This window comes from Phascolarctos cinereus, unplaced genomic scaffold (genome assembly GCF_003287225.1).
Source record: "Phascolarctos cinereus isolate Bilbo 61053 unplaced genomic scaffold, phaCin_HiC Scaffold_726;HRSCAF=1367, whole genome shotgun sequence".
In the NCBI taxonomy this organism is placed as follows: Eukaryota; Metazoa; Chordata; class Mammalia; order Diprotodontia; family Phascolarctidae; genus Phascolarctos; species Phascolarctos cinereus.
In genome coordinates, this window is record NW_027556098.1 from 300,090,173 (window position 1) to 300,110,667 (window position 20,495).

At 37.7% G+C, this 20,495-nt stretch overlaps 1 protein-coding gene and 1 pseudogene across 1 annotated transcript in view; both read right to left on the minus strand.

The window, feature by feature from the left end:
- Window positions 1–20,495, minus strand: part of POGLUT3 (protein O-glucosyltransferase 3) — a 48,585-nt gene that overhangs the window by 19,863 nt on the left and 8,227 nt on the right.
- On the minus strand, window positions 9,483–9,852 carry LOC110214936 (cytochrome c oxidase subunit 7B, mitochondrial pseudogene; annotated as a pseudogene).

Here is a 20,495-nt window from a genome sequence, read left to right on the forward strand (position 1 = left end):
GCCTTTCCACTGCACCATACTGCCTTCCTTTTATGTTTTTCCTGAGTAGATAGTATTTGTAATGTGCTTAGCACAGTGCTTGACACATAGTTGGTGATTAATAAATGCTTGTTCCTTCATCTTTCTCCTTTATCCCTTTTCTCCCCCTTTCACTGTCAGAAAATTAAATAGCTATCTTGTGATCCTCAACTGACTTTGTCTGTGGTTCAGTGGATTTTGATAGGAAAAAAAATTATCTATCTCTACAAGGTAGGAACAATAATATAGCATTTACATATCCTGTTAAAAATATGTGGACTGGATTCTCAGTTTTTCATATTTTCATACCAAAAACCCTATTCAACTGTGAAAGAACTCAGCTAGAGTAAATGAACTTTAATAACTGCCTAAAGAACAAAAAGGGACAAATAATTGGATAGTGAAAAGTACATGTAAAAATAATATAATATGAAGTGTTTAAACCCACTGGAGATTTACTTGAAATTCTTAAAGGAAAGACAAAAGTTTGCTTTTTTGTATTTACTACTTACCTTTAGGAAGTATCACTTGAGGGTCATACCTCAATATATATATATAGAGAGAGAGAGAGAGAGAAACTTAATTGAACTGCTAATACATATTATGAAATACTTGGAGTTTTCCTACAAATCTTTCCTACATAAGTCACTTCTGGCATGAAATTGAATTTACAACCAGTGGAAAGTAATCAGATCATGTGATGAAAGAAGCATAAGCAATTTTAACCTCATCAAAGAGAAAATGAATAGTATAGTTTCAATTTGCTTCAAATTGAAGGAATGTGAATTCTAATCAGCATTGTGGGTTAATATCATGGAACAGAATTGGATTTGAGATAGTGCTTTTTATACTTCATGCATCTAAAATTACTTTAAAAAATGAATAATGCAGTGACTGTATAGACAAGTAAGGTAACATTCAGGTTAGTACTAACACATATAGTAATGTTCTGGGCCATTTAAATAAAAAACTTGAAAACCTTTCATCTGAAAAATAAATTATAAGCATAGAACTTAAAATGTTTATGGAATTCAATGCTAGAGATATAGAAGGCCCACAATAGACTTTTTATTTTAGCTTAATATATTTTAATAACAAACTTACAGCAATAGCACAGAAGACAGACATTAAAAGCTTGGACTTGCCTGTAGGACAACACAGGTAAAAAAGTATAGTGATTAGGTGGAATCTACCATGTTAAAAAAAATGCAGACACTAATTACTACCAATAAGAAATTTTCTTGTTTAAAAAAATCCAAATGTCCAGAAAATTTAACAAATTTGTTTATAATTTTTATAAAGTTGAATCATTAAAACTTATTCATGGAAATATTTTTGGCTATATTAATATTTTATATGCCACAAACTTGAATGTTTATATTCAAAATTCACTCACAAATAAAGTGGGAAAAATTGCCAATACCTAATTCTGCCAGTTTTTTCCATTCACAATCATGTATGTCCATGTTTTTAATGTTGCTACCTTTTGTGCTATTCCTGCAGGTTTGCTATTAAAGTGCATTAAACTAAAATAATGTCTACTCTGGGCCTTCCCTATCTCTAGCACTTAGGTTTCTTTTGACCCCATGGGGAAAATTAGAGAATGTTCAGAACTACCCATAACAGGAAGAAGAGATTATTTTTTGTTTTGAAAATGACAGGTATTTCCCATCATAGTGGAATTTAAGTGTATTTTCCACGTATGATACTTACTGGATATCTTTTGGCTTGATTGTGACATTGGCATAGGTAATATATAGATTAGGTGTCCTCAAATAGGAGGCTAACCAGATAGGCTTCTCTTGCCTACTGCAGAACACCAAATGCTGCACACTTGAAGTGCAGATCTGTTTTGAAGTCGTGAGTAATTTCAGGCCTTAGATACTGGGCTTACCAATCAGTTCAGTGGACTTGAGATAAATGTCTGATTTCATGAAGAGCCATGATATCAATGTAGCCTATCACCATGGTATTTCTTGACTCTTCCAGCAGAGTTTCACACTCTTTTTCCATATGACTTGTTTTAGTGAGCTGATCCTAGGATGCTTTACTACCCATAGAATTGTAGTCAGTTTGCTTGGCATAAAGCATGTTCCTGAAAATTTCTGCTTATATACTTTCCTTCTCTTTTGACTTGGGCTCAGAGAGTGAGAGTTAGTAGACTTGCATTCTAATTATGTAGGACTGCTTAGCAGTGACCACGGTATTTATTAGGCTCTGACCTCCTCCTCCCCCAAAAAAAACCAGGGGGAAAGATTCTCACAATGCCATGTGTGTTAGGCAGTTTCTAAGAATATCAGGTCACCATTATTGCTGCTTCCTCAAATTGAAAATGGGTTAAAAGTGAAAATAGTTGATTATCTTTTGATCAGACAGAACAGGTCCTTGACCATTAGGATTTTTAAATAATTTTATTTTTTTTATTCTCAATTTAATAATAACCAACCAACATTTCAAGAACAGGAAAGAGGATAGTGTAAGAGATCATCTTATATATAAGGAATTGTAAATGGTTATGTATAATTCTCTCTCTCTCTCTCTCTCTCTCTCTCTCTCTCTCTCTCTCGTTTCTCTTTTTCTCTACACACACACACACACACACACACATACACACATATATACATATATACATATATATGATTTCAGAATCTCCTGGAAAAACTTACATGAACTGATGCAATGTGAAGTGAGCAGATCTAGGAAGACATTGTACACAGTAACAGCAATATTGTACAATGGTCAACTGTGAATGACTTACAATACAATGATTCAAGATAAGTCCAAAGGACTAATGATTAAAAAATGCAGTCTGCCTCCAGAGAAAGAACTGATGGAGTCTGAATGAAGATCAAAGCATACTATTTTTTCATTTTCTTTATTTTTTTGTGTTCTTTTTTTTTTTTGGTTGGTATCTTCTTTCACAATATGACTGATATGGAAATATGTTTTGTATGATTGTACATGTATAATCTATATCAATTTGCTCCCATATCAGGGAGGGGGGAGGAGATGGAGGGAGGAAGAGAACTTGTAACTCAAAATTTAAAAAAAGAATGTTCAAAATTGTTTTTACATGTAATTGAGAAAAATAAAATATTATTCAAAAATAAAAAAAGAAATATATCTATTTAATATAATTGATGTTCAATTTTTTTTCAGGTCTATCACTAACCTTCCATCACCCACCTTCTCATTTGTCCACCTTGGCCCCAGAGTAGAAACCCTCACTTTGTAACATATGTATAATCAGCAAAACAAACTGGACATAGCTGGATACACTGGCCCCATCTGAGAATTTATGTCTGATTTTGCATTCCTCTCAAGAAGAGGAGATAAGTTTCATCATCAATCTTTTGAAGTCTGGATTGGTTACTGATTTTGTCAGAAAGCTGTTATTCCTCAGATTATTATTATAGCCGTAATGTAAATTATTCTCCTCATTCTCTTCATTTCACCCTGTACTAGTATATATGAGCTTTCCCATATGTATCAGAGGACTGGCCAATGAACCCAGCATGTGTAGAATGCTCAAATTTTGAAGTATGTGTAGACATTCTATACCTGGTTCTGGTCTTCAAACAAGTGGTAAAGAAGAGCCTCTTTGGTTAGTTAGCTGGAACTAGAGGGAACATTTAAAAGGCAATAATTGACCAGAACCTGGTCCTCCTCTTCAGTTGACTTCTTCCTGCCTGATGGCATTCTGGTGAAAGAAGAGAGACAATGCTATAAGAGAAGAAGTTGCATACTCTCCCTATCCAAGTCTGACAAATACTCTGTGATTATAGGCCTCAGTTTTTGTCCTTTTTTCAATGTAGGTGAAAGAGATTAGAGATAAAGGCCCAGGAGTGGAGCCCAGGTGAAACAGTCCAACTTTGAAGCTCCAAGAAGTAATGTTTGAGACCCAACTCAGTGGTAGCTGAGATGAGGACTTATCCAGCATTTATGCTATATTTGGACAGGAACTTGGTGAGACCATCATTGTGTGGAAACTGTGTTAAATATGAGCCCATTTTGCCCAGAGACAGAGGTGGCATAGAAGAGTGCTCCTAGATGTTTGGTGGTGGGGTCAGGGTTAGAGAAGATGTTTGTATTTCTGTTCATGCCATATTTTTGAAGGAAATACCCCTTGATATTAATTGATTAGATGGAACTTGGGTACTATTCACTGGTGGCTAACAGTGGTGGGAAAACAGTAGAATGAGGACTGAAGTCAATAGACTTCAGAGAAGAGATGCTCCAGCCCCTCAGGGCTACCCATAGAGCCCTCAAGAGAGATGTAGCCTGACTTGAACTGGAAGAATGTGGGTAGAGCACTTGCTACACGTTTTTCTGAGTCTATCATATTTACCATTTCTTATGATACAACAAAATTTCATTACGTTCATATACCACAATTTGTCCAGCCATTCCTCAAATGATGGACATCTATTTTGTTTTTGGTTCTTTCTTACAAGAAAATGTGCTGCTAGAAATATTCTTGCATACGTGGGTCCTTCCTTGGTATACATGCATAATAGCAGTATTGTTAGGTAAAATTATATATATATAGTTTAGTGACATTAGGGGTATAATTCCAAGTTGTTTTTCAGAATGGTTGAATTGGTTCAATTAAAAACAGTACATTAATGTGCATGTCTTGCCAAAGCCTCTCCAAAAATTCCTATTTTCTTCTTTTATCATCTTTGCCAGTGTTATGGCTGTGAAGTAGAACTTCAAGTTGTCATTATTAGTGTTTTGAAGGATGTATTCATATGGTTATTTAGCTTTTCAATTTGAGAACTGCTTGATGAAACTCACTTTTTCATTCAAAGTTATTCCTAAATTATTGCCTGAAGAAAACCAGAGCCTGTAATATCTGGGCATCTTCTGACTACACAAAAATGTTTCTAGACCTAAAAGTCTTATCCCCATTTGTCAAATTATTAACTGAAATAGATATAATAACATACTGGAAGCAAAATTGCTCCAAAATACAGAAATTCCCAAATGGAGATAAAATACTGCAACATGATCCTGTACCATGCTACATAGCATGAAAGAGATTTATCTAAGAGATTGAAATAAACATGCTTTAATGGCCTATGAACTCACCTGATTTAAACCCCATTAAAAACTTATGGGTTATTATCAATGTAAGATTTGGAAAAATGAACTGTTTATCAAAGGTACACTTAATGTGAAATGGGATAAAAATGTGGTTTCATGATGAAGAATATGTGTCAAAGATTTGTGAACTCAAGCCAAATCATGGCAAACTAGTGATTATAGCAAGATGGCACATTCTATATTAAATGTTTTTTAAAGATGTAAAATATCGTAAGGCTTATTGTACAAGCCCAAGTTAATTTGCATACCACTGTAGCTATGCAAAGAAAATGGATTCTAATAGGACTTTTTATCAGGAACCAGCTCTTTCTTGTATGCTATGATCTAGTCAATTTCATTTTTATAATGTTCACCCATGCTACATCTTGCACCTTTTGACACTCTTTTAGAAAAAAAAGATACTTATATAGGGTTGAGGGTTTTGCATAGTCTGTAAACCATTATTAACCCCATTCACTTCTCAAACCTAAGCCTTATTTTCTAACATTTTTTTCCTTTGTGTCCATCTTAGCACTGAAACCAACTGAGTATTCAAGCATATGTTGATTTAATTTGGATGTTCTTGTAAAGTTTGTCATCTGATTTTTCTACCAAATCTTATTTTGCAACAGATACATGCTATGCAAACTGTATTTGTCTTCTTGGTAGCCTTTATATTTATGTGCAACATTAATTCTACAAGACAAGATGACCAAATGTTCCATTAAATTATATTCTTTATTGCCTTTGGCTATACAGTGAAATCAACTCTGCCAACTCCATTGGTTTCCTCTCTTTCCTTAGAGAGAGAACCTTCCATTTAGCTGCAGTTTTGGGGGGAGTTCTAGTTTCTTTTATCATGAAAATATCAATATTGCTGTGATTCAGATCTTCCAATGACATGTCGATTTACTGTTGGACAAAGTTCTCATATTCAGAATATCTATAGTTAAGTTAATGTTGGTGTTTAGGTGGTGCAGGGGATAGGGCACTGGACTTGGAGGCAGGAAAATCTGAGTTCATATCCTGTCTCAGACACTTAGAATCTGTAAGATCTTGGGCAAGTCACCTATTGTATCTCAGCTTCAGTTTCTTCATGTTTAAAATGGGGATAATAGCAGCTCCGACCTTATGGGATTGTTGTGAGGATCAATAATATAGGTAAAGCGCTTTGCAAACCTTAATGTGTTATATAAATATTAATTGTTATTATTGTTGCTTTTACAAAGGAATATATAGCAAGAAAACATAGCAAGAACCAAAGTACATTTTCCACAACTCTTGGGGGCACACTTGGTCTCTGGGGAGATTGGTCTCAAACTCAACTCAGTTTCTACACAGCATTCACCCACTGGGTTCACTTCCACATGTAGCTTAGTCACTGGGTGACATTTTATTTCAGCTACTTCTGGGTTGTGCTCCTCAAGTCATTGATACTGGACTCTACTTCCTGACCTTGTGGTAGCTTGCTCGCCTGACTTTCTGAAGCTCACAGGATTATAGACATTTCCAATCTTCTTTACCTAATGGCAAGAAGGATAACACAGAGTCAGAAGCAACAACAGAGTAATGTGGTCTATGGTTTATGACAACTCCAGGGGAGTGAGAGCCTGAGGCCCCTTACCTACTCAGAGGCCCATAGCACCTTTTCCTCCCCCTGCAGTGCCAGCCAATCCAGAAAGAGCCAGGGTGAGAAAGTTAATGTTTACAGATGGTCCCAAATGGCAAGATTTCTAATGTTCCCCTGCCTCCCTTTTTTTTTTTTGCCACTTCATTACTGTCACTGAAGAAGTAGGAGGGAGACTCACAGGATTCAAGTACATTTATAATTTTTTCCAAAGTTAATTACATGATGGCCAACCTAACAGTAATGAGCAGCTCCCTACCTCACTAAGCTGGTCCTCTTGTGTACTTACCTCATCCTTTCTAGACTGTAGACACCTCAAGGGCAAGGCCTTCTCTTTCTGATTTTTGTATCTTTGTGGTGCCTTTCCCATAGTAAGTGTTTAATAAACACCTGCTCAGTTGTTGAATGGTAATGAAATCAGTTGCCTTTCAAGACAGAACTGGAGATGTTGAAATTAAAGGTTAACCAGAAGTGCTGGAATAGCAAGCTATTAGGCAGACACGTATCATGTCATTTTGCTTTTAACCTAGGAGGAGCTCTGGTAGATTGTGGTACCTTGAAAGGAGTGTCTATATAAAAACTTAACTAGTAGACATGTCACCAAGATAAAAGTCAGGGAACATAATTTTAGGAGTAATATACAGCATGATTTTGGTTTTGTAATTATTTTATGACTTTCATTTTCAGAACTTAGTCACTTCAGTATAAATAAGTACTCCTCCTGTTCCTTCAAGATGCCAGAATAAGGACTGGAAATGCCAGGAATTTGGAGCTGGCAGTTGTACTATGTTGTGTACAGACAAATATCAATATTACTATATTTAATTATTCACATTAACAGAAGAGAAAAGATACGTGGATAAAACAAAACACAAAAACTGGAAATCCAAAAGTAATTTCTATTTGCCTTTGGAATTCAGTCACTCACAAATTTCCCTCTGTGTTTAGAAGGCTCCTTCCTAGTGAGATCCTAGTTGGTTTTTTTTTTGGTTTCAATGAAATTTTATTTTGCACATCAAGCACAACATTTTTTAAACACTTGGCAAAGCACATAACATATATATTATTTCCCCACCCCCGCCCCAGTGTTGCGTTATCTAGCAAAAGCCAATTTAAGAAGATAAAATGGACAATTTTGATTACATAAAATTCAAGTTTTGGCACAACCAATGCAGACAAAATTAGAACAGAAGCAAATAACTGGGCAATTTTTGTAGCAAGTTTCTCTAATAATAAGACATATAGGGAATTAATTCAGATTAATAAGACCAAGAGCCATTCCCCAATTGATAAATGGTCAAAGGATATGAAAATGCAGTTTTCAAAGAAATCCAAGCTGTCAATACACATATGAAAAAATGCTCCAAATCACTAGAGAAATGCAAATTAAACCTCTCAGCTTAGAAAAGTTGACAAAAAAGGAAAAAGACAAATGCTCAACGGGCTGTGGAAAAATGGATACAATAATGAACCATTGGTTGAACTGTGAACTGGCCCAGCCATTGAGGAAAGCGATTTGGAACAATGTAAAAAAGTTTATTAAACTGCACATATCCATTGGCCTGGCAATGCCACCACTAAGACTATATCCTCAAAGAGATGAAAGAAAAAGGAAAATGACCCATATGAATATGCATAACAACTTTTTTGTGGTGTCAAAGAACTGGAAAGTGGATACCCATCACTCGAGGAATGGCTGAACAAACTGTGCTATATGAATGTTATGGAATACTACTGCGCTATAAGAAATGGAGATTTTTCAGAGCAACATGGGAAGACTTACATGAGCTAAGTGAGCAGATCTAGAAAAATAAGTTATACAATAGCATTATGCAATGAGCAACCACAGTTTCAATGGACTCACAATGAAACATACTACCCACCTCCTTGACAGAAGAGGCGATGGACTCAAGATACATATATCAAGACGTTTTCTGGACATGGTCAATGGAGGAATTTGTTTTGCTTGATTTTACATATTTGTTACAAGGGTTTTCTTTTTCGGTGGGGGTGTGGTGGGATAGAAGGCAATTTTCATTAACTGGCATGAAGGTTACAAATGTTTTCATTTGAAAATGAGAATGTACAACATTTACATGAACACAGCTCTAAAATCTAGATTCAAACTAGTGAACAGATCATTCCATACACAGACCAAAGAATGTTTTCATGTATTTGAAGAGCTATCTGAAGGAGGAGGGATTAGAAAAATTCTCATTAGCCTCAGAGAGCAGATTTAGGGATGGAAGTCATAAAAGCAAATTTAGCTTTGACATGGAAGGGGCTGTCTTAGGAAAACAGTGGGTTCCCCCAACTAGAGGTCTTTAGCAGAGACTGGATGATGTCTGGACAGGATGGAGGCCCTTTCTCACTGATTCTGTGAACTCTTGAAGGGAACTGCTTTCCCTTTGGGTCTCATGGCACCTTGATTTATTAGAGGATAAAGCATGAAGTGTACCCAAATGGATAATGGCAATTGGGTGGCCACCTTGACAGCAAACTCTTGAGAACTCTGATAACATGGGATATAGCTTTGTGAACTCACTGCTATTTCTGAATTGGAGAAGTTAAAAGCACTGCAAAGTTAGCTTCTCTGTGGTATCCAAAGTTTCATTTGTTGCGTAGGGCAAAAGCTAATGCAGAAATGCAACAGTGTTCCTTAATATTACTACTAATACATTCACAAGACCATTAAGCTAATTGGAGCACAGACTTCTTTTATATGAGAAAGGAACAGAATCTACACGACAAAGATTTCAAATGCATTTTATTACATTAATAATGCCACATTACAGTTAATAACAGACTACCTTTACTTCGTATGTTAATTTTGGGACAATCCAGAATGTCGCCAGCTTTGACGAAAAGGAATTTCTCCTTTACTGGCTTCTCCAATCTTTTGGGACGACTCTGCCAGCAGGGGACAGGTTCCATTCGATTCCAATTTGTGTGGCCGCATATGCCCAAATGGCAAGACAGAAAGTGGCTCCACTTAGCAATATTGGAGTGCTGTACTTATCATGAAAATTAGGTAGCCTGTCCTGGTGGTTCTGCCTTTCAACAGTCTGCTGAAAGCTGCGAACTGAAAAGTGGCTCCAGGCCCTCCTAAACGGAGGGAACATCGCCAAAGAGCAGGAAGAAACCATAAGGGGCTCAGGTTGTCAACAGCGCACCAAGCCCGTTGCTCCGTCCTTGCAAGAAGTCAAAGGAAACAAACCCTAGTCTGCTTTTTAAGTTGTGATTTTCTTCCGTATTTCTTTTGTGTCCCCTTTACCAAGCTGTTGACTCATTTCTTGTGATTTTCTTGCATCGCTCTCATTTCTCTTCCCATTTTTTCCTCTACCTTTCTTACTTGATTTTCAAAATCCTTTTCGAGCTCTTCCATAGCCTGAGACCAATTCATATTTTTCTTGGAGGCTTTGGATATAGGAGCTTTGACTTTATCTTCTTCTAAGTGTGTTTTGATCTTCCTTATCACCATAGTAACTTTCTATGGTCAGAATTTTTTTCTGTTGTCTGCTCATTTTTCTAGCCCATTTCTTGACTTTTAACTCTTTGCTAAAGTAGGGCTGTGCTTTCAGGGTGGAGGGCACACTGTCTCAAGCTTCAGAGGTATGGGGCAGCTGTTTCCAGAAATATTTCTAGGCACCTGTAAATTTTCATTTCTTCCAAGGTGGGTATGATCTAAGGAGAGGTGTTGACCACTCTTCTGGCCTGTGCTCTGGTCTGGAACTGTGAGGAGGGTCCCCTCTCCACTGTGGCCACCAGCTCTGGTGTGCTAGTGCTCCTTCTTGCCTAGGACTGCCACCCAGGATTCTGACCAACATTCAAGTATGGGCAAAGCAAGAGAATCCTGTCCCCAGTCTCAGCAAAGAGACCCCTACAATCTCCTGATCAGCTGGTCAACCCCCTTACTGTCTGTGGGCTGAGAGCTCTGGAAGCAGCTGCTGCTTCCACTATCAATTCAGTGGCTCCCAAAGCCTGCTCCAGGTTTGCTCAGGCTGGGGTTGTGCTGGTGTGGCCTGCACTGAGCTGCGCTCCTCTATCACTCTGGTGCAACAGACCTTTTCTGCTGACCTTCTTAAGTTGTCTTGGGCTGGAAAATTGTTTCACTCAGTCTTTTTGTTGATTTCGCTGCTCTAGAATTTGTTTAGCATCATTATTTAAAGTTATATGGAAGGGTTTGGGGGAGAACTCAGGAGAGTCCTTGACTTTACTCTGCCATCTTGGCTCCATCATCGCTTCTAGTGAGATCCTATTCACTGCCAGCTCAACACTCAGCTAGTTTGGGAGGGGAGGAAACCCCAGCTTGTAACAGATTGTGTACATTATGGATTTTTCATTTTTGGATAAGCAAAAGTTGACTCCAACCCTAAGACTTACATTCTTGCAAATCATGCCTAACAAGGACTTGAAACTAATGAGACAAGCATAAAAATGGATAATTCGAAAGAACAAAACAAGAGTATACCAGTCAAGTTAGAGGGAAAGACTAGACATTTCCCTAAAATTTCAATAATTCCCAAAAAAATCCTAAAACAATTTTTAAAAAAAAGCCCCAGGCCCTCTCATGCAAAATTGGCCCCTCCCCCTCTCTACCCAGTAATTACACAGTTCCTCTGTGTAGGAGTTAGCAACTTTTAAACGATCTGACTTCCATAAAGTAATTAGATGAGACACTTTGCTCTGATGACTAACCTCATTGAGACACTCAGTGCAAGCTGGAACAGCTCTAGAGGATGAAGTCAGAGATAGAAAGTCCTTCACAGAACCTGACCTAGTTCCTGTAGCACCAGGTTGGGCTTTATACTCTTCCCCACCTTCCCTGCTTCTCTCCTAGGAAACCTCATTAACTGGCCTCAGACTGGCCTGATGCTTTATGGAATGTTTGAGCTGGAAAGGAGGAGATATGGGAGGTCCTCTTGGCCAGTCCTCTCACTTTGCAGCAGAAGAAACTGAGACCCAGAGAGATGGAGTGATTTGCTTAAGGTTATGAAGCTTTCCTGATGTCTGAGGTTCTTTTCCTATACTTTCCTGACATCTCATTGTTGGGAGCCTAAGTAGACGGAATCAGAAAGACACTAGCTTCATCTTTAAGCAACCCTATCTCTTGAGAATCAGATGTATAAACATCATACTTCTAAAGACTAGAAACTTAAGCAACTTTACAGAAATGAGAAGTTAGTAAGTGTTATTAATCTCTAAACATTTACATAATTTTGAATATTCTTCATATCTTTGCCAGGGCACACACATATTTTTAAGGAGTTACTATCAGTGTCTATATACTGTCTTTGTGTTCTGCTTTTCTCAAATCAACAAGCATTTATTAAGCACCTACTATGTGCCAGGCATTGTGCTAAGCACAGAGGATACAAAGAAAGACAAAAAAAGTGTTCTGATGGCACTCATAAAGTATTATATAAACAAGATGTATACAGGAAAAATTGGAGATAATTAACAGACAGAACAGATAAAAACATTTAATATTTCATATAAATAACAATCCATAAAGAATCTGTGATTTCAATAACATGGGAAATCACAGTAAAGGAACCCAATCAATCAATGCAGATGCAATCCATCTACCATTTAGTAACAAGTCCCAGGCAACTGCTTGAAGTGCTAAATGATTTGACTAGGGCATTCAGTTAATGAATGTCAGAGGCAGAATTTGAACATAGGTCCTCCTGACTCCAAGCACAGTGCTCTATCCACTATTTGTTGTTGTTGTTCAGTCATTTCAGTTATATCTGACTCTTCATGACCCCATTTGGGATTTTCTTGGCAGAAATGCTAAAGTAGTTTTCCATTTCCTTCTCCAGGTCATTTTACAGATAAGGAACTAAGGCAAATAGGGTTAAGTGACTTGCCCAGGTTCACACAGCTAATTAAGTGTCTGCCTAGATTTGAACTCAGAAATATGAGTCTTCCTGACTTTAAATGCGGTGTTCTAGCCACTGCACCAATAATTTTAGCACCAACAGAATCAAAATGTCAGGACTTACAGAGTGAAATTTTTATTTTTTTTATGCTGTCAACTAATGCTAATAGAGTACATTTGTCATTTATGATAACTCTGTTATATAAATAATACACCATACTTTGCTTATCTATTTCCCTATACTTTGGTATCTGGTTTTATAAGTAGTAGAGAAACTTTTTGCTGTTGTGGCCAAAATGTAGGACAAAAGTCAATAGCTCTACCATTTCTCCTTTAGTGTTTCTAAGAACCTTCTAGAAATTTTTGGAAGCTCCAGGGCAGTTTTCATGGTCTGGGTTTCATGATCTGGTTTCTAGCTGCGCTGGACATAACAGGAGTTAAAATAGCAAATTTTAAAAAGTGTGTGTGTGTGTGTGTGTGTGTGTGTGTGTGTGTGTGTGTGTGTGTGTTTGTGTGTGTGTGTGTATGGTTATACCCAATTTCAGACTAAGTAGAACATGAGGAATTTTGGTGGTGGTAGTGGGGCAAGGACAGAATATCCAAATAAATAATGGCAAGGGCAGGGAGAATTGATACCCTGGATAAATAAGTAGATAGTAAGAAAGCTCAGGTGAACTACCTTGAGTAATGAAAGAACTGCCATATGTGATAACTAAGCACTCACAGGAATTTTTGAAAGATTGTGGAAAATGGAAGAGGTACTTACAGGATTAGAGAAAAATAAATAACCCAATTTTCAGAAAAGGAAAGAGAATAGAATCTGTGGATTTTAGACCCATGAACTTGATTTTGATTCCTGGCAAAATTCTGTATTGTATTATTAGAGGGATAGTGAGTGAAAATCTAGAAAAGGAATCAGTGAATACAAAGAGCCAGCATAGCTTTATTAAGAATAAGTCATTATGGGTTAACTTCATCTCTAATTTTAAATGGGTTACTAGACTGATAGGGATAGAGATAGGGTCTGGATCTGTGATTTCATTTGTCTAGGGAACTCCCAGATGAGAAAGATTTTATAGATTAATTTTCTCTGTTACTTACTTTGCTATTTTGTCCCAGTTATGGGCTTTGCTTGTTTATTCTTGTACAATCCATTAGAAAAGAAATCACTGGGTGGGGACCTGAGTAATATTTGTATAATTATGATTAGGCAAAATATGTCATAATGAGCCTTGCTTAACCAAAGTGTCCAGAGTCAAATAAGACTCTTTTTATATTTGTAAAAACTTGATTATAAATTTTGCAATATTATGGGTATATTGAATGTATTGGATGGAGCTAAAGCTACCTGAATGAGCAATACAAGGATCTTTTTTAGAGGAATGAGGGAAGTGGGGGGTGCTAGTCTACATTGATATTGACAGTATAAATATATATATAAAATATCCTTTAAACAGCAAATTACTTTGCTTATGTTGCTTAAAATAGTAGCAGAAAAGATTTGTCTTTCTTTTCTTTCAAAGTCTAGGCTGTAATTTGGAAGCATGTTTTTGGCACCCTAATTCAAGGAATTGGTATGTAATTTTATTAAAGTATCATTGTGTACTTAATTGAAATGTCATGGCATACACTGTTGAAGAGATATTGTTGGACTGTCATTGTACATTATATACTTATGAGCTTGGTGAATAGGTAGGGTAGCTGCTCAGGTTTTGGAGACCTGGTTTCTTAGTAATACAACTAGATCCTCATTGGGGATCTAGTTTGGAGGACTCAAAGACTGATGTAATAAGAATACTGAAGGGATTTTATACCATCCTGTAGACTCTTAGGGGGAACAAAAGCATTGCAATATGCAAAAAGACAGAGCAGTCACCATATTCTTTGAGTTGCCTACATTGCTACAGGGTTTTACAAGATACTCAGCAAAAGACTAGAGAGAAGCTTAGAAATTATTCACTAAACACACCACTGAGGCCCAGGAGTTAGTGAGTCAGCTTGAAGTCCTATTAATGCAAACACAATAGACTGAGGGTGATGTAAAAGTCTATTGAGGCAAGGGGACACTCTCCCTAATGGTCAATGATCCACTATCATCATCTTCCTTAACAGACAGTGATTCATTTCCAACTTCCACCTCTTTGGGCAGTGATTCTCCTGTTAATACAGTCAGGGTGGCAGGGATCAAGGAATATTTTTTCCTTTTCTTTCCAAGCTTAGGTTATTAGGGGGTATGACTGGTTACTGAGAAAGGAATCTTTTAATTCTTGACTACAGTCAATCAATAATAATTTTTAAGTGCTTACTTTGCGTCTGGCACTGCGATAGGTACTAGAGATATAAAGAAAAAAACTAATTAATCTTCATTCTAAAAATGCTTACATTATACAAGAGGAATATGTATTTTACAAATACAACACCTTGTAACAGTAATTAGATCATTTTCAGCTTAGACCAAGGTAATACTCCCTCAGGTCCATGTAGTTTTCTCTTCTGCTGCTTTAAGGAATTTACATTAGATAAAAAGTTAGGAGTACAGAAACAACTCTATTGAGCCCTGAGTTAAGAAAATTTCTAATGCACTGGCTGCACTCTGGCCTCACTTTCTTTCTTTTTTTTCCCCTTAGCTTTATTTATCTTTTATTTTTATTTTTTAAAATTTATTTTATTAATTTATTTTGATTTATCAACAATCACTTCCATATGCTTTTGAGTTTAAAATTTTTCTCCCCCCTCCTCCCCAAGATGGCAAACAATCTGATATAGGCTATACATTTACATTCCTATTAAACATATTTTCGCATTAGTGAAGTTGGAAATAAAAATTAAAACCAATAGGAGGAACCATGAGAAAGACGAAACAAAACTCAACAGAAGAGAAAAAAAAAGATAGTGATTCAACTTTCACAGTTATGATTACTATCTGTGTCTTTTTCTCCATCCTTTTTCCCCCATTTATGCTTTTCTTTCTCCTTTCTCCTTTCCTCCCCTCACTAGTGTTTTGCTTTTGACCACCGCCTCCTTCAGTCTCTCCTCCTTTCTATTATCCCTTTCCCTTTTCTTCCCCTTTTCCCTTACTGATTCTTCCCTCCCTTCTATCCCCCCTGCCTTTTCTTTCCCCTTTTCCCTCCTACTGCCTATAGGGCAAGTTAGATTTCTATACCTGATTATGTTATTCCCTTCTTGAGTCAAATCTAATGAGAGTAAGGTTCAAACAATGCTCACCCCCCTCCCTTCTTTCCCTCTGCTGTAATAGGATTTTCTGTCTTTTCTTGTAATGTAATTTACCATTGTCTGCCTCCTCCTTTCTCAGTACATTTCCTAAGATCAGACTAATCCACTTACTTGGATCCATTTAACTCACTTGTTAAATTTTTTTTTATCATTACATCAAAGTCAACTAATATCCACCCCCTTTATGTATACTCCTTTAACATGGTGTAATAACAATACGCTTCTCAAGAGTTGCAAGTGTCATCTTCCCTTGTAGGGATGTAAACAGTCTGCCTTATTGATAACATTTTGTATCTTTCTGTCCCATTTACCTTTTTATGACTTTCTTGAATCTTGTACTTGAAAATCAAATTTTTTGTTGAGCTCTGGTCTTTTTATCAGGAAGGTTTGGAAGTCCCCTATTTCATTGAATATCCATCTCCTCCCTTGAAAAATCATGCTCATTTTTACAGGGTAGTTGATCCTTGGCTGCAGTCCCAGCTCCTTTGCCTTACGGAATATCATGTTCCATGCCCTGCAGCGTTTTAATGTGGAAGTTGCAAGGTCCTGTGTAATCCTTACTGTGGTTCCATGATATTTAAATTGTTTCTTTCTGGGTGCTTGCAACACCTTCTCTTTCATTCGGTAATTTTGGAATTTTGCTATTATATTCCTTGGCGTCTTTAATTTGGGATCTCTTTCAGGTGGTGAGCAGTGTATTCTTTTTATGGTTATTTTACCTTCTGGTTCTAGGAGTTCAGGACAGTTTTCCTTTATGATTTCCTGAAAGATACTGTCCAGGCTCTTTTTTTCATCGTGATTTTCAGGTAGTCCAATGATTTTTAAATTGTCTCTCCTGAATTGATTTTCCAGGTCAGTTGTTTTACCAATGAGGTATTTTATGTTTTCATCTATTTTTTCATTTTTTTTGTTTCATTTAACTGATTCTTGCTCTCTTATAGAGTCATTAGTTTCCATTTGTCCAATTCTAGTTTTTAACAGATTGTTTTCTTCTGTTAGTTTTTGTACTTCCTTCTCCAATTGGCCAATTGTGTTTTTTAGGGACTTATTTTCTTCAATGTACTTTTTTTCCAGTTGGGCAATTGTATTTTTTAAGGACTCTTCTGCCTCTCTCATTAGACTTTTAAAATCCTTCTTGAGCTCTTCTAAGGCTTTTTGGGCTTCAGACCAGTTCATATTCCCTTTTGATGTTGCAGATGTGGGTTTGTTGACAATGTTGTCCTCTTCAGAATTTCTGTCTTGATCTTCACTCTTCTCATAATATGAATCTATGGTATGTTTCTTTTTACTCATGGTTTCTTTATTCCCTGGCCTTTAAAGAGATTGAGCTCTCCTGCTGGGGAACAGAGGGCAATGACTCAAGCTTCTTGTGTTGGGAGCCTAGGTCTTGGTCACTGGCTTTGTGTGCTGGGGCCTCTTATGTTGGCAATTGGAGGCTGTATTGGTTTTGGCAACTTACCTCATGTTGGGCTGGAATCAGCAAGGCTGGAACTTTCAGGCAATTCTAGGTTGCCTGCTTTTCCTTTCCTTTATCTTTCTTCAGCTCCTTTTAGATGGGTGCTGCAGGGTGCTTATCTGCCTGGGGCTCTTTGTAGTGCTGCTTCCCTTATTTTTGCTGAGGCACTGGGAGACCCATTTGCTGGGCTGCTGCCCTGCTGTTCCCCATCTTTCTTCTAGTTCACTGTTTCAGGGTTTTTTTTTTTCTAGGCTGGCCTCACTTTCTGAAGAATGAGACCTGGAAGTCATCTCCTCAGTGGATCCCTTCTGTAATGTTATTGGCTCAAACCTTCACTGGCTGTGTTGTTTTGATTTTTAGGTGCCAGCGAGTAGCATCTCAGTTCCATTTAACTGCTTAATATCAGCAGATTTTCAAAAAAGGGATATACACTTTGAAGATAAAACAAAAATATGAACATTTCTCCCAATACCTCAGGGGCACACTCTCCTAGATCACATCTTGGTCTTTGTGGAGAGGGGGCTCAAACTTAGCTCTCAGTTCCTACATAGCATTGGTCCTACCAAGTTCACATTCAAATGTGGTATCATCATTGGATAAATCTTTGTTTCAGCTACCACTGAGTTGAGTCCCAAAGATCACTCTTTTGTACCTGGGGCATTGATGCTGAGTTGTCTGTAAAACCCAGATGCTGGGATGCTAGACTGCTGATCTCCCTTCACCTAAAACAGAACAAACACCAGGGCAGGCAAAGAACCCAGGCCTATATTCACATATCACATGTCTAATCCTTGTGTAATCCTTCCCACACATTGTGGGAATGGCCAAAGGCCTCCCCCTTGTCCTCCCCCCTCTTTTAGCACTGTCTGTCACCAGATGGTATTAACAAAGTAGTCCAAGAGATTCACAGCTGAGGAGAACATGGATATGCTTGATACTGCCTTTCTAAAAACACCCCACCCCCGGTTGAGGTTATGCAATGCATTGAAAAGAAAAGGCTTTCCTAAACTACATGGTGAGCAGACCAGACCCAGTTATAGAATGTTTACACATGCTCTAACATGTGTCCAGAGCACTTTCATTACACATCACCATGTAATGATGGCTCTCCTCTAAGCAGGTTCTCCAGTCTCTCCCACATAGGGAATTTGCATAAGCCTAGTGGATTGATGCACTCTGCATATGTATCAGTCCCCTGTCACAATGAAATTTTGGCAGGAGTGTGGCTCCCTGTTATAATTTACATTCATCTCCAGCTCTAGTTAACTCCTTGACTTCTTGCAGTCAAGGCATAATTCAAATTACTCAAAATGTAAAGAAGTAACAGAATATATTACAGTGTCTGTTGATAGGAGAGAGGAAGCTGGGGAAAGACTAGAGTTTTTCTTAAAACTTTTCTTAGTTCTTGAAGAAGTAGCTACACCTGGGAATATCTGAGTCTTCTGATCCAATTTGCTTGTAGGGCTGATGGCCCTTCTTGAGCTCTCTCTTCTCAGAATGTCACAGCTCAGTTTTTTTTTTCTTTTTCCTTATGCTGGCTGACCCTGGGTTGCTGGTTCTTTTCCTCTCAGTTCTGGATGTCTCCACTCCTTCCTCTAAGCTGCTAGACCTTGGAATAATTTGGGTTCTTAATTGACTAAGTTTCCTCAACTGATTAGAGTGTTTCTTCTATCAACTTCAGACTGGTTCAATTCAAAGACTTTTTGTATTTCATCTGAAGTCATGATTAGTACTAAGAAGTCCTGTATCAGGGATAGCATGCTATCACTCACTTTAAGTGTGGGTGGAATGTGCAATCAACCCCCAATCCTACAAAAAAATTAGGCAAATTCAACATGTGTACCAACTAGATAAGATTACAGAGGGGAAGTGTATCAGAAAAGGCCTCTGGGGCAAGGGACGATAGCTGAGATTTCAAGGAAGTGAGGGATTTTAACTGGGCAACTAGGTGGCACAATGGATATTTGCTGGGGCTGGAGTCAGGAAGACTCATCATCCTGAATTGAAATCTGCCCTTGGACACTGGCTGGGTGACCCTGGGCAAGTCACTTAACCTGTTTGCCTCAGTTTCCTCATCTGTAAAATGAGCTGGAGAAGGCAATAGCAAACTGCTCCAGTGTCTTTGCCAAGAAAACCCCAGATGGGGTCACGACGACTTGGACATGACTGAAATGACTGAACAACAAGGGAATCTAAAAGGTAGAACTGAGGAAAGAGCATTTTCTAGTCAAAGGCATGGAGATTGAATGTTTTATTAAGAAATAGCAAGTGGTAAAAAGTTTGGAAAGGTAGGTTGGAGCCAGCTTGTGAAGGGCTACCTACAGAGGAGTTTGTACTTTGTCTTACTGGCAATAGGAAGAAATTGGAGCTTTTTGAGCAGGGCAGTTACCTGGTTAGATATGTGCTTTAGGAACATCACTTTGGCAGTTGTATGAAAGATGCATCAGAAGGGGTGAAGATTTAAGGGAGACTAATTGGGAGACTGTTGTAACAGCCCAGGGAAGAGGTAATGAGTGTCTGTACTAGGGTGGTAGAGTTGTGAGGGAGAGAAGGTAAAGGATGTAAGAGGTATTTTGTGTTAGAATCCATTGACAACTGTTCTTTGGCAACTAAAGGACTTCCGGGAACCTATTCTTGTCACCATTTTCACGAGGAAGATTCAACATGTTGTGGTTACACTGCAGTTTGGCAATTGGATAGCCAAGTTCCTTTGTAGCTAGCAAAAGGAGGAGAAAAAGGCCTCCAACACTATCGAAACTACAATAGAGCTTCATGATCTTTATGCAGTGTCTGGGGAGTGCATGGACTGTATTAGGTTTACTCAAGTGCCCCATTATAGGTTAGGGTTGACCCTTGGTCCTTGAAGGCTGTACTAGCAAGGGACAAGCTTTGGCTAGCTCTGTCAGGAAAGATCTGAGCATGAACCCAAGAACAGACTCTATTAGCTTTGTATAAATTTCTTTTTATTCTATTGGGTTATTTCTGCAGTGAATGTTTCCCAAAATGGAATAAACAATTCCAAAAAGTATGAACAATTTTTTATAGCTTGTTTCATGTGTCCAACTATCTTTTCAGAAAGATTGAGCCTATTTACAAGGCACCAGCAATTTCTAAATCTGTTTCTTCATGTTATTGCCAATAGTGTGTTTTAGTTTTATTTATTTTGAAACAGTCAAACATCACTAATAATC